The 13,233-nt window shown below is 36.6% G+C and overlaps 1 protein-coding gene across 3 annotated transcripts in view; it reads right to left on the bottom strand.

Moving 5' to 3' along the window:
• SGCG (sarcoglycan gamma) overlaps positions 1–13,233 on the bottom strand; it is a 324,273-nt gene that overhangs the window by 223,953 nt on the left and 87,087 nt on the right. The gene's annotated exons all lie outside the window — the stretch shown is intronic.

The raw sequence follows: 13,233 nt of genomic DNA, 5'->3' as shown, positions 1-13,233 counted from the left end.
GTCTTCCCAAGATTTCACCAAAGAAGCTCTACATAAGATGCTAGGCACCACCGTTACATTCTCCTGGCATCATATGGATACCAGTGTTACACCATTTATCTCTCACTTATATAACCAGCTCATCTTTTTTTGTTTCATACATTCCCTCGATGATATTGTTTTCTCCTGTTACTCTTCATAGATCCTTATTTATTATGTGCTGTAGGCTGTTCACACCCACCCATTGCCCTCTGAGTGATAACCTATTTCTAATTCTTCAGAAATTATAGTCTTCTGTGACATGTAGATATGGAGCAAAATTGGCTGAATATTAACGTAACCTGTGCCTATGCTATGCTGTCAGCTGGTGTGAATTGTTATTTGCCTCATGGTTAAGGGAGGTAAAAATCTGTAAACAGAGAGAGGCCTGGAAGAAGAGTGCTTATAATGGATATATTAAAAGAGGCAGCTAGGTGATACAACTAGGTGATACAGTTGGGCCTGGAATCTGGAAGATGTGAGTTAAAATCCTGTACAGATTTTTGGTGGAAAGAAGGGATTCTAAGAGGCTAGGACAAAGTACAGGTACAGTCCAGATATAGAGTGCTGCCGGTGCAAAGGCATGGAATGGGAAATCGAGCATTATGAAGACTCATCTTCCGGAATTCAAATCTGGTCTCAGACACTTACTAGCTGTGTAATCCTGGACAAGTCACTTAATCCTGCTTGCCTCAGTTTCCTCATCTGTAAAATGAACTGGAGAAGTATATGACAAACCACTCCAATTATCTTTGCCAAGAAAACCCCAAATTGGGCTACAAAGAGCAGCACCTGACTGAAAAAGACTGAACAACCAGAGGATAGATTAGAGAGAAGAGGATGAGACAGATTTAATTGGGAAGGAGGTTTTTACAGAAGTCCAGATAAGAAGTGATGAGGGCATTCGTGAAAATGGTGACCATATAAGTATATAAGAGGCATTATTTAGATTGAAATGATAAGATTTGATGACTATATATGCGCGGTGAGTAAGGTTGAGGAGTCAAGGATGATGCCAATTTTGTGAACTAGGGTGACTGGAAGAATTGGTACCTTCTATATGAAGCTTTTCTTGATCCCCTCAGCTGTTACTACTCTCTCCCCTCAAAAAATTTACATTATATTTATTCTGTATATCCTCAGTTATATGTGTTGTCTATCTGTGTTTAGGTATGACCTAAACTCCTTGAGAGCAGAAACTTTCACTTTTGTCTTTGTACCCCCAGTACTTACAGTCAGGGGTTCTCAACTTGGAGTCTAGCAACTTGTTTAAAAATTTTTTTGGTAACTTTCTTTGTAATGTTATGAACTTTATCTTAGGCATTTAAACATATTATTCTGAGAAGGGAGTGCATGGGATCAATCGGACTGTTCATGGAACAAAAAGGGTTAAGAAACCTTTGCCTACATGTTTGTTGGTTGATTATCAGTCATACCAAAATAGGAGATCAGTTCTGATCCCCAGAACTGATGTTTCCTATAGCTTTGGGATACACAAGAAATTCAACTCTTCTACCAGTTTATTTATTTGACTCTCCCAGGAGAACATGTGAGACATCTTTCTCACAACTTCTGCCTTTGTTTAGGTTTCATGTATAAACATGAATGTTAAGAGGAATACAATTCAGTTCTTCAAATAGCACTTTTCATTTGTTTGGTTACTTGACAAGTATCTCAATCTTACAGTGTTAACAGCTAAATTAAAGTCTATTGACAATCTTACAGTCTAGTGATTCTTGACACCCTCTACTTTTCCCCCCTGCTCTGTCACTGATGTTGAAGAAGTGGGAAACGGTCATTTTGCATTTTTCTTCATTTCATGGGTTGCCATGACCAATTCATTATCAGTTGACCAGGCTACAGTTCAAGATTCTCTGTATTTAGCTGGGCTTAGTCTTTGGAAAGCAGACTCTGTTACTAAGACTACTCAAAACATTTCTATCATAGTTGATGATGTTAGAACTTTCATTCTATTGCCATACCTGCAGAAACCCAGGATCACCTCCACATCATGAGGAGGCAACAGACAAATGTCCAGAGCACAATTGGTTAAAGTACCAAATTTGCTTTTACTTCTTCCCTTTCCAAGAGAGAGATGGCAGCCTGGACCATTCATTAAACTCAGATTAATTCTGTATAAGAACATCTTAAGTTGTTTAACAATAACAACAGTTGGCAACATCTGTTTCAACTTCAGTGATGCATAGGAGTAAAATGCATTGAACAAATGTTTGGAAATAATCCATGTGCTATTTATTAGGTAGGAGATTCCATTCCAGAAGTAAAATGAATTGGAAATGACATGAAATCCACTTTCCTCCAATTTAATATCCACAATTAAGACTTCGTCAAGACAAACTTAATTGCATACAATTCAATCCAGACGATTCACAGAGATTTTGATTTTGCTCCTGGGAACAAGATCAGTGTACCCAACACACTCAATTTTGCAAACTACAATTAAATTATATCATTGCGGAACTGCTGAATTTATTCAAACACATTTTAAAAATCTTTGTAACATTCTTGCAATTACCCTCTGTTTACAATGAGCAGTTAGTAATCCTGAAAGATTAAAAATAATACACACAAATGTACATCCTGAATATATATCTAATTTTCTCCCACATTGATGTTTATGGAAATAACCAAAATTTCAATTACTTACCAGACTTGATTTTATATGTTTTCCTAAAAATTACTGCTGCCTGTACACAAATGAATATGTGAAAATATAGGATTTCAGGGATACACTTCAATGACATTCTCAGTCAGAGTAAATGGCTTAACAGTGTCAGTCAGATGAAGAGCTATTGTATGGTGTCAATAATCATTTCTCCTTTCCTCAAAGAAACACTGAAAATAGCCTGCACCACAAAGGGACAATGTGGTTCAACACTGCCAATAAAGGCAGTGAATCATTAGCTAGGAATAGTGGGAAATATCCTTCTCTGGAGACGATCATGGAGAGAATTTATAATTATATTCTAGGGATTTAAAAGACATCCTGCTTAAATAGATGACAACGATGTAGGACTTTGTGAAATTTCTCTATAGTTCAATGTGTTAGCCACATAATTTTCTGAAACTCTAATTTAAAAATGCTGCTTTTCCAGAATTGGAAGTAGATTGACGCTATCTACTTTAAGCTGTGCTTGACCAAGAATTCCCTCTCTATTATATCTGACAAGTAACTTCCAGACTTAATATTTAATTTTTCCCCAATTACATGTTAAAACAATTTTAAAACATTTCTTTAAAAAGTTTTGGGTTCCAAATTCCATCTCTCACTTCTTCCCTTCCCTGCCCCCTCTGAGACGGAAAGCAATCTGATATACTATATATGTGCAATCATGTAAAATATTTCTGTATTAGTCATTTTGTGCAAGAAGACTTAAATGCAAGAAAGGAAGAAAGAAAAAAGGAAGAAAGAAAAAAGGAAGGAAGGAAAGAATAAAAAAAAAGAAAAAAGTGAAAAATAGTATGCTTCAGTCTATATTCAGATGGTATCAGTTCTTTCTCTGGTGTCAGAGAGCATGCTTCATCATTAGTCCTTTGGGATTATCCTGGATCATTGTATTGCTGAGAATAACTTAGTCATTCACAGTTCTTCATTGTACAATATTGTTACTATAAACAACAGTCTCCTGGTTCTGCTCGCTTCACTTTTCATCAGTTCATGTAAGTCTTTCCAGGCTTTTCTGAAATCATCCTGGTTGTAATTACTTATCACAATTATATGCACAACCTGTTCAGCCATGCCCAACTGATAGGCATCCCTTCAATTTCCAATTCTTAGCCATCACAAAAAGAGCTGCTATAAATATTTTTTATAAACAGCTTCCCCCCATTTTTTAATCTCTTTGGGACACAGACTTTCAGACTTTTCTTGAAGAGCCTCAAATAAAGGGGAATGTATCACCTTCTGAGGTAGCCTATTTCATTTTTGTTGTTGTTGATTATTTCATGACCCCTTTTGGAGTTTTCTTGGCAAAGATACTAAGATGGTTTGCCATTCTCTTCTCCATCTCATTTTACAAATGAGGAAACTGAGGCAAACAGGGTTAAGTGACTTGTAGAAGGTCACATGGCTAGTAAGCGTCTGAGGCTGGATTTTAAACTCAGATCCTCCTGAATCCAGGGTTGGTGCTCTATCCACTGCATCACCAAGTTGCGTGTCCATTTTTAGATCCTTGTAGTTGTTAGGAAGATTTTCTTTATTACATAAGACCTAGACCTGTGTCTTTGCAAATTTCATCACTGTTTTTTTTCTACATTCTGGGACAAGTAGAACAAGTTTAATCCCTCTTCCACTTTCAAATATTTAAAGACATCTATCATATCCCAACCATGCCACCCCTACCTCACCAGATTTTGTCTTTTCCAGGCTAAATATCCAATTTCTTTAAATCAGTTCTCCTATTATGTGAATTTGATGCTTTTTGCCATCTTAGTCACTCTCTGCTAAATATTCTCCACCTTGTTAATGTTCTTCCTAATATGTGGTATCCCAAAATGAACAGAATATTCCACGTGTATTCTGATCAAGGCAATTTCTTTCCCCTTTTCCTTTCTTTGTTTCTTTCTCTTTCTCTCTTTTTGTTTCTTTGTTTCTTTCTCTCTTTTTTCCCTCCCTCCCTCCCTCCCTCCCTTCCTTCCTTCCTTCCTTCCTTCCTTCCTTCCTTCCTTCCTTCCTTCCTTCCTTCCTTCCTTCTTTCCTTTCTTCTCTTCCCTAAAACCTTAGACCCTTTGCACTCTGAAGCCCATAGATTGAACAACAATGGGTCGTTGCCCAAGCTCCACTCAATGGCTGTTTTTGGACCTTCTTGGCTTACAATGAATGTCAATCATAACTGCTTCTCTTTGAAATAATAACTCTGAGGCTCCTGCCCCTCCTAGCATGATCTATTTATCTATCTATTCATTCATTCATTTATTTATCTATTTATTTATTTTCTATTTAAAGGGGTCACCCCTGACTACTTTTTAAAGAGCTCTGTTCACTGAATGGGCATTGTCTCACTTTAAGTGAGTACCTGAAAAGGTCTTAGCCTAAAAGGACAAGGTCTCCCATTGCATCCTGGGCTGTCTCTAGTCATCTTGATGAATATCTGGTCACTGGATCCAGATAGCTCAGGAGGAGAAAGTGAGTTTGGTGACCTTGCACAGCCCTCCCTCACTCAAAACAAAGTCAAGTGCAAGTCATGTCTCTGATGTCATGGTCCTCTTTGAAAACGAAGGACTAACACAACCAACAACCTGTGATCAAGGCAAAATACAGCCAGGGTATTAGTGCTTTAGCACAGAAGACCGGACCTCTCTTTGCATAGCCTATGATTTACCGTTTTTTTGTCACCATAACTCACTATTTGTTGACTCATTGATCGTCAGTTCACTAAAACCTCCAGGTTTTTGGATAAATTTCTATTTATCCATGCCTCTCCCATCTTGTACTTGACTTTAGGAATTAAACCATAAGACTTTATCCTTATGCCTGTGAAATTTCAGTTTGATTCAGTGTCCTAACTCAAGATCTTTTTGAATCCTTTCCAGCTTTGTGTCACCTGAAAAGTTTGCTAAGCATCATCTATACTCTTATTCGAATCACTGATAAAAATATTAGCACTGGGTCAAACACAGGTCAGTGAGGTATTCTCCTAAAGACCTCCTTCTAAATGGCACTGAACCACCAATGACAGCCCTTCAAGTGTTTTCTTTCAATTGGTATTCAGGTGTTGTGCTATACAAAACAAGCTTTGCTTCAGATTTTTCTAACATTTCAATGCTAAAACTTGGAACTGATATCTATATTGTAAAAACCTGTCTCTAGAGGACTTCCCTGATCCTGACTGCTTTGCTACCAACAGTCTCTAGCTTCTTGCCCTCCACCGATCCACTGCCAATCTACTGATCACAGGGCACTGCAATCTAAAAGACTACAGCTCTTGCCAAGAAAGGCTCATATTCTGCTTATGTGGAGGCCTGGGGCCCTACCCCAAGGAAGGGTCATGTTGAACAGCACATGGGATATCCATATCTATGAAAAATTCTAGTCTGAAAATTCTCATGGCTAGTGGAGACATCCTCCAATTGAGAGATCAAATGAGTGCAAGAGTAACTCATATTTATTAAATTATTCATGCTTGTATAGGCTTATCCACCCATAATTTTCAGATGCCTGCATCACAGACAATTCCTTTTCTATTAGTTAGCATAAGACCTTGTACCTGAAGTCAAAGAGATATAGTTTCTCGAGGACCTGAGAAAGCTGATGATGAGAGCTCATCCTAGGTATGGGGTGGAAGTAGGGAATATATTTTAGAAAAAAAGACAGTAACCCTAAGGATTAGGAGTAGAAGAATAAGGAGGTTAGAAGAGGCACAACTTGAACAGAACTGCTTAATTCTTCATCTTGCGCCAGACTAACTGAACAAGGTAACATCATGAACTTATGATGAATTGCAAGAATATAGGAAATTCCCTTCTAGCATATTAAGAGCATTTGTATTTGTTCATTAGATTATAACTGGGTTACACTAAATGTACAAGGGATCAGATTTCTACCAGAGGAAAGAAAATAATGTAAAACTCACACCATCTTTGTAGGAAGAATTTGCCCCTTCCTTAACACTCCCTGGGGGTGGATAAAAGTGGAAGTGGGAGTAAAGGTTAGGATTACTCCTTTATGAAGTCCTTGTGAGAAAGGCTTCAACTGAAGACTAGACTTGAATTGTCATACATTTATTTACTAAAGCAAAGTTTATATAATCACTCATTTAATTTCCCAAAGACTTTACTCTTCCTATTAAACATTTTCATTATGGGTATTTAGGAGGCACTTTTGCCATGCTATATGTTAGAAGGATATCACCATCAAAAGTAGACCTTTGATATGCTTCATTTAAATTATGAAGGAACTTAGAAGTTGTAAATATTTTTCTTTTATAAAGTACATGAAATTATTTGAACAAGATAGGCTTATCTACTTTATCAAATATATTTAGGTATATTAATTCAGCCAAATCAACACCAGGAATTGAAAATATTGGGCTCTGAACAGGTCACCATTTTATGTCTTCTTCTTCTCTTAATTTTTCTTTTTTAAATCCCAAAAGATGCGGAGTCTTGCTTTTACCTTTAACATGTTTGAGACTTTCTATGAAATGAAAGAAAACATTGTTCTGACACTTATAGAAGTTACTGCCATTAATGCATACTTTTATATAAAAAACAAATAGATTTAACAGAAAAAATTAAACTGAATCTTTGGGGTTCAAATGAATTCATTATTGTATATCTATCTGATTTTAACAAAATTTACCCTAGATAAAAGTATATCTTACTTTTATAAGTGTTAAGTAATATCTCACATTTGTATAGCATTTGGTTACAAATTATTTAACACATAATTTTTTTTGATCCTCTCAATAACCTTGAAAGGTAGGTAGAACAAATATCATTATCCTTATTCTACATGTAAGAAAACTGCGGCTTCCAGGTGTTTAGTGACTTGTCTAGAGTAACCAGTGGCGACTCTCAGCACCCAGTTTTCTGAATTTTATACCTAGTGGTTTCCTTCATTGGCAAAAACATGTTTCTAAAATGGTTCATGCATAGTGATGAAATTTACCATAATTTGTATTGTGGAATTCAGGACCATAGTTTGTCATTGGATCCAACCCTCTCATTTTACACATGAAGGAAATAAGACAGAAACAGGTTAAGTGACTTGTCTAGGATCACATACTGAGAAAATATACGAAGCTGAGCTTAAACCTAGGTTTTCCCAACACCAACAATCATTTCTTTACTTATGTCTTGCTCTGATTTCTCTTCAGGTCTTATTGGTGGAAATGAATTCTGGATTCTCAAAAGTCATGTCAGCAAAGTTTTGGCTGACTGTACACAAAATGGAAAGGCTAAGTAAGACTCAGTGAAGGACTGAGTGAAGCCCATTATCTGAAAATCTGCCTTGATACACTCATATATGCTCACTAGGTTGGCTGTGGGTGATGGCTTTCTTTTTGGCCAGCTTATACCAAGAGGCGAAAACAATATACCACATCATAGATGAATTGCAACCTATGTCAGTGGAGGGAGTACTGTCTCTCGATTCCTAGATTCTGCTGTCATAGTGAAGTCCTTTTCTTCAGCAGTAGGCATCTGATATTGTATCAAATATCCTTAATACTAGCAAGAAAATTGTGTGAGAGTGTTACCTGCTACGCTGTTCTCTATTTATAACTTTTCTGTGAGGGTAATAACAATATAAATACCACACCACTATAAATTACTGTGCCAATATACTATTGTTTGTCTTTATTTATTTGAACAGAACCACGATTTCCTGGGTATAGGGAGCTTCCAGTAAGCAACTTCTTCTAGTAAGAAGATAGGCATCTGCTCTATAATCTGAAGTTTTAGAGAGCTGCCTGGGCTTTGATATATCTTTATTGAGTACATCATATAATGGAAAGAAACCTTTCCATAAAACCAGAGGTATCTAAAAGTAGAATGATGAGGTGCTTCAGGAAGAAGAGGGTACCTTTCCCCTGGAGGTTTTCAAGCACAATCTGGATGACTCCTTGCCAGATATACGGTGGAAAGAATTCTTGTTCAGGCATATGTTGGTCCATTTAGAGCCATTCAAAATGAACCATAGTATTGGTTCCCTTTGAAAGAGGACAGACAGTAGGCAGGATGAAAATACTACATAGTAAATTAAAATATAAATTTTAAAGATAAAAAGGTATAATAAGATTTATATCAGCTCATAGAGTTAAAAATGAAAGGGAAATAAGAGGTTATCTAGTCTGACCTCTTCATTTTACAGATGGGGAAACTGACATCTAGGAAAATTGAATGAGTTGTCTGAGTTCATAAGCCCTCTGATTCCAGAGCCAGAGCTCTATTCATATTGTTGTCATTCAGTCATTTTTTCAGTCATGTTTGATTCTTCACGACCCTGCTTGGGGTTTTCTTGGCAAAGATGTAGGAGTGGTTTGCCATTTCTTTCTCCAACTCATTTTCCAGATGAGGAAACTGAGGCAAACAGCATTAAGTGAATTGCCCAGGGTCACACAGTTAGTAACTGTCTGAAATCAGATTTGATCTCAGGAAGATAAGTCTTCTTGATTCCAGGCCAGGCACTCTATCTATTGTACCACATAGATGTCTAGCCATGCTGCCTCCTATATGTTATATGAATCCTAGTGCCTCCCATATATGATAGGAAAGTTTTGATTGAATGTCATAGAATCTCAGAGTTGTACAACATGACATATGGTGTGCTATGACAAAGTCAATGTATTTTGGCATGAAAATTGGCATGGGATACAAAACTTTGGGAATATCACTATAGAGTAGCCATTTTGTCCTTGACCCAGAATTTTCCAGCTGTGTCTGCTATGTTAAATGGCAATGTATTTATTGGTCTTTGAAATCTCTCTATAGTAAGAAATACCTATTATAGCAGCTGACTTTTTTCTTTAGCAAACATAATCATAAACTGTAAAAACAGACTTATTTTAAGAATTCTTGAGTCAAGAAAAGATCAATTTTTCCCCAAAGAAATTTGTAGTTTGCAGGGATAAAAATACGGCTCAATGTTTAAGTCACAAAAATGAACTAATAAATCCCATGAAGATAATTATTGGTGCATGAAGAGGAATAACCAAACTGGAATGCTTGGTTTCAGTTCTAGCCACCTGCATCTAGAGTATTTATCATACTATCATTAGTATAAAAGTGTACTCAGAGTTTGCTTCTGGAGAGAAATCAGAACTTTCAGTCCAGTCTATAGTGAAAGTTCAAATTTGTGCTGAAAAAGAGAATATTCTGACAAGGAACAGATGGATAAGCAAAATCAGAACATACAGTTGTTCTTTGAACTGACTAGAATAAACCTTTTTTAGAGTTTTATCTATTACTTCTGATGCCATGAGCATCTATGACAATGTACTACTCCATATAGTAGGATCTAAATGTAAAGCTGAAAAATTGATGGTCCAACTCTGATCTTTAGAAAGAAAAAGAAGAGCTTTGGCTCTGGAGTAGTAAGACATGGGCTCAAATCTTAAGCTCTCATGATTAATACCTTTGTGATCTGGGGCAAATCATTTCAACTTTCTGGGTCTCAGTTTTTTCATCTCTAAACCCAGGAGATTGGACTTACATCTGAGGTTCCTTCTATCTCTAAATGTATTTTCCTATGGAAGATAGCAAAGGTTGTAGCAGTAGTATTGGTGGTCGGTTAGTTACTTAAGCTGCACAGTGAACTGAATTAGAATTCCTAACATCTCAGAAGTTTGTTTTATCACTCCTATATCATATCTTGATACATGGAAATTTAGGATAGGTCAAGGGTTAAACAATTTCTTGCCATAATCCTTTTTATGAACCACAAGGGAAAAGAAAGCAATTTTGGTAACTTGATAACTTCTTTTCGCTTTTCTGGTCCAATATGTTCATTTGATCTTTGAGGAAACTAAAGGCCAGCAAGGTTAAGTAATGCAAAAGGTCACACAGGTAAGTCACAGAGATAGCATTTGAATCCAGGAACTCTGCCTCCAAATCCAGTGCTGTTTTCACAATTACAGAACACTAGAGTTAAAAGAGACCTGTGGGATGATGTAGTCCAACCCTATCGTATACAGTTAGAGACAATAAAAGAGGTTAAGCAAATTACCAAAGGTCACATAACTAGTCAGTTCTAGCACATCAACCTCAAGGCTATTTTTATATCAAAAAAGTTTTAATTAGGAAAAAATTCATTTCATTTCATTTTAGTCCAGAATAATTTCATAAAAATGATGGTGAAGTAAAAGAGAGCTTCACTATACTGAAATCATTTATAGCATTAAACATGAAAAATGACTTGGACTCCATTCAGGGACATGGGGTGCTAACTACTTCCCAAATTTGTTATTGCTATCTTTTAAAATAATTAACACTAATATAAATAATAATAATTCTTCAAAGACCTGTGATTTCACTAGAGTGGGTACTCCTGCCATCGATCTAGATCACAATCTCTTGAAGACTTAATAAATGGTCTTTGAGAATTGCAATGTCTAAAAAATTCATTACCATGCAGCCAATCTTATTATGAGCTTGTCCAAACACAGCTAAGAGGAGTCACAGAAAAGAGAACTCTTAGCTATCTATGTTTTGGTTTAGGTTCACTGCATTATCACAGCCTTCAAGCATCCAGGCTACTTATATACCATGAGGAGAGCATAGTAAGACATTAGTGGAGAGCAATAGCAACTCAAATATATCTAGGACTTTAAGGTTACTCTCTTTTCCAGTTTTCAGATGATGAAATTGAATCTCAGATACTTTAAGTAGGAGACAAGGCAGAACAGTTGGAAAATCGTTGTACTTGAGTAACAAGATCTGGGTTCAAGTCTAAACTCCTCTTCCTTCCCAACCTTCCCTACTCATTTACTATCTTTTATAAATTTGGTCAAACTGCTTAATCTCTCTGGGCCTTAGCTTCCCTATTTGTAAAATGAGAGGTTTGAACTCTCTACCCTCTAAAGGCCCTTCCCATCTAGGAAGGTATGTGTTTCCATGACGTGCCCAAGCTCACAAAAGTAATTATCTGAGCTGGGACTATAATCCTACTTTCTTGTCTCTAAGATGAGTGCTTTTCCCACAATTCCACATTACTGCTACAAAAAGCTAAGAATATTAGACCTAGAAAGGACGCTAGCTATACTCTTCCACCCATAGTTTGATGTGTAAAAAGTGGGCAATGACAGCGTATGTCTGAGATGTCTGAGGTCATGGCCTAGATACAGCCAATGAAACACATCGTTTCCATTTTTCCTATTTCTCGCAATCAATTAAAAATCACTACTATTAGATTTAAAGTTAACCAATGTGGCATAAGCATGGCATAACCCCTCAAAGACACTATTATTCTGAAGAACCATTTTACTTCTCTAGATGTGAAATATTTTCAGGGTCTAAAACCCTAACACACTTATGTTGGAGTCATATTTCACAGCCCTCAGAAAATTTATAATTATTCTGTTCACGGGGGTTCTATCGACTTCAGTGGGAACCCCATGAACAGATGGAGGAAAGAGTTGGGCCTTTTACTTTTAAATGATGCAAAGAGAACAAATAGTAGAGAAAGTGATAGATTTACACATTATTTTCTATACCCTTTTATTGCTGTAATAATATGATTGATGAATATGCCATAATTCATTGGTTGAAACTTCTTTCATTTCACATCTCATCAACCAAGCATGCTACTCCATTTTCTAGCATGATTGTTAATTCATAAATGCTTTGTGTTTGAACAGTTCATTTTATGGCTCAAGATCATATAATGTTCCACATCCAAAAGAATGAACTGATTTGGATTTAGGGAGAGAGATTAATAGCCAGTGAAGTACAGCTTCACACTTTTGCCTTTCTACTCAAATATCCCAGCAATCTGATATTTTGGTTAATATGCACGTCTCTGGTTAAAAAAGGATGGGGGAGAAACTTCTGTGACTGGAACAGGTTACCTGTTCATCATTTCATTCACTAGGCAATTGTTATTATAACGATCACAACTCATAATCATATAGTATCTTAAGATTTTATAAGCTTTGAGAACCTACTGCCTGTGAGGTAGGCAGCATACAACTTATTATCTACAGTTTATAACAGGAGAAACTGAGGCTCAGAGGGCCACAGAGCTGGTAAGTTTTGAAGCACAAATTCCAATGCAGGTTTCCTAATGTCAAGTAGTCACTCTTTCCAGTACAACTCTCTTTTTTACTGTCAAGTATTTTTTATTGCACAAAGAATGATCCTGTTGTAGGTGAAATTGATGTGATCAATCCAGTTGAAATTCTGTTCAATTTGCTTGTCTGCTTTTAGGGGTGCTGTACTTGAGAGCCTGTGGGCAATGGAATTTCTAAAAGAAGTGTTGTGATAAAGGTCACTAGGAAAGATAGCAGATGGGAGAGGTTGGAATGATTTTGTTCTCCTAGGAAGTAATGAGAAAAACACAAGGGACTTTCACATCTCAAAGGAGAGAGACAGAAAGGTACAAACTCAGCTCAAAGAATGTCGAAGTGATATGAGATCTTGTTGGCTAAAAGAGAGACAGATCCCTGATCAAATCAGGGAGCAGATAGACTTAGTTCTCTGTGAGGAAAAAGAGAATAACAGAAGCATGGAATTCTGGAGGCAAGAGAGAGGAGGTCA

Source organism: Notamacropus eugenii, chromosome 5 (assembly GCF_028372415.1).
Source record: "Notamacropus eugenii isolate mMacEug1 chromosome 5, mMacEug1.pri_v2, whole genome shotgun sequence".
Lineage (NCBI taxonomy): Eukaryota > Metazoa > Chordata > Mammalia > Diprotodontia > Macropodidae > Notamacropus > Notamacropus eugenii.
The sequence above is the reverse complement of the archived record's forward strand: the minus strand, read 5'-3'. Positions and strand labels throughout refer to the sequence as shown.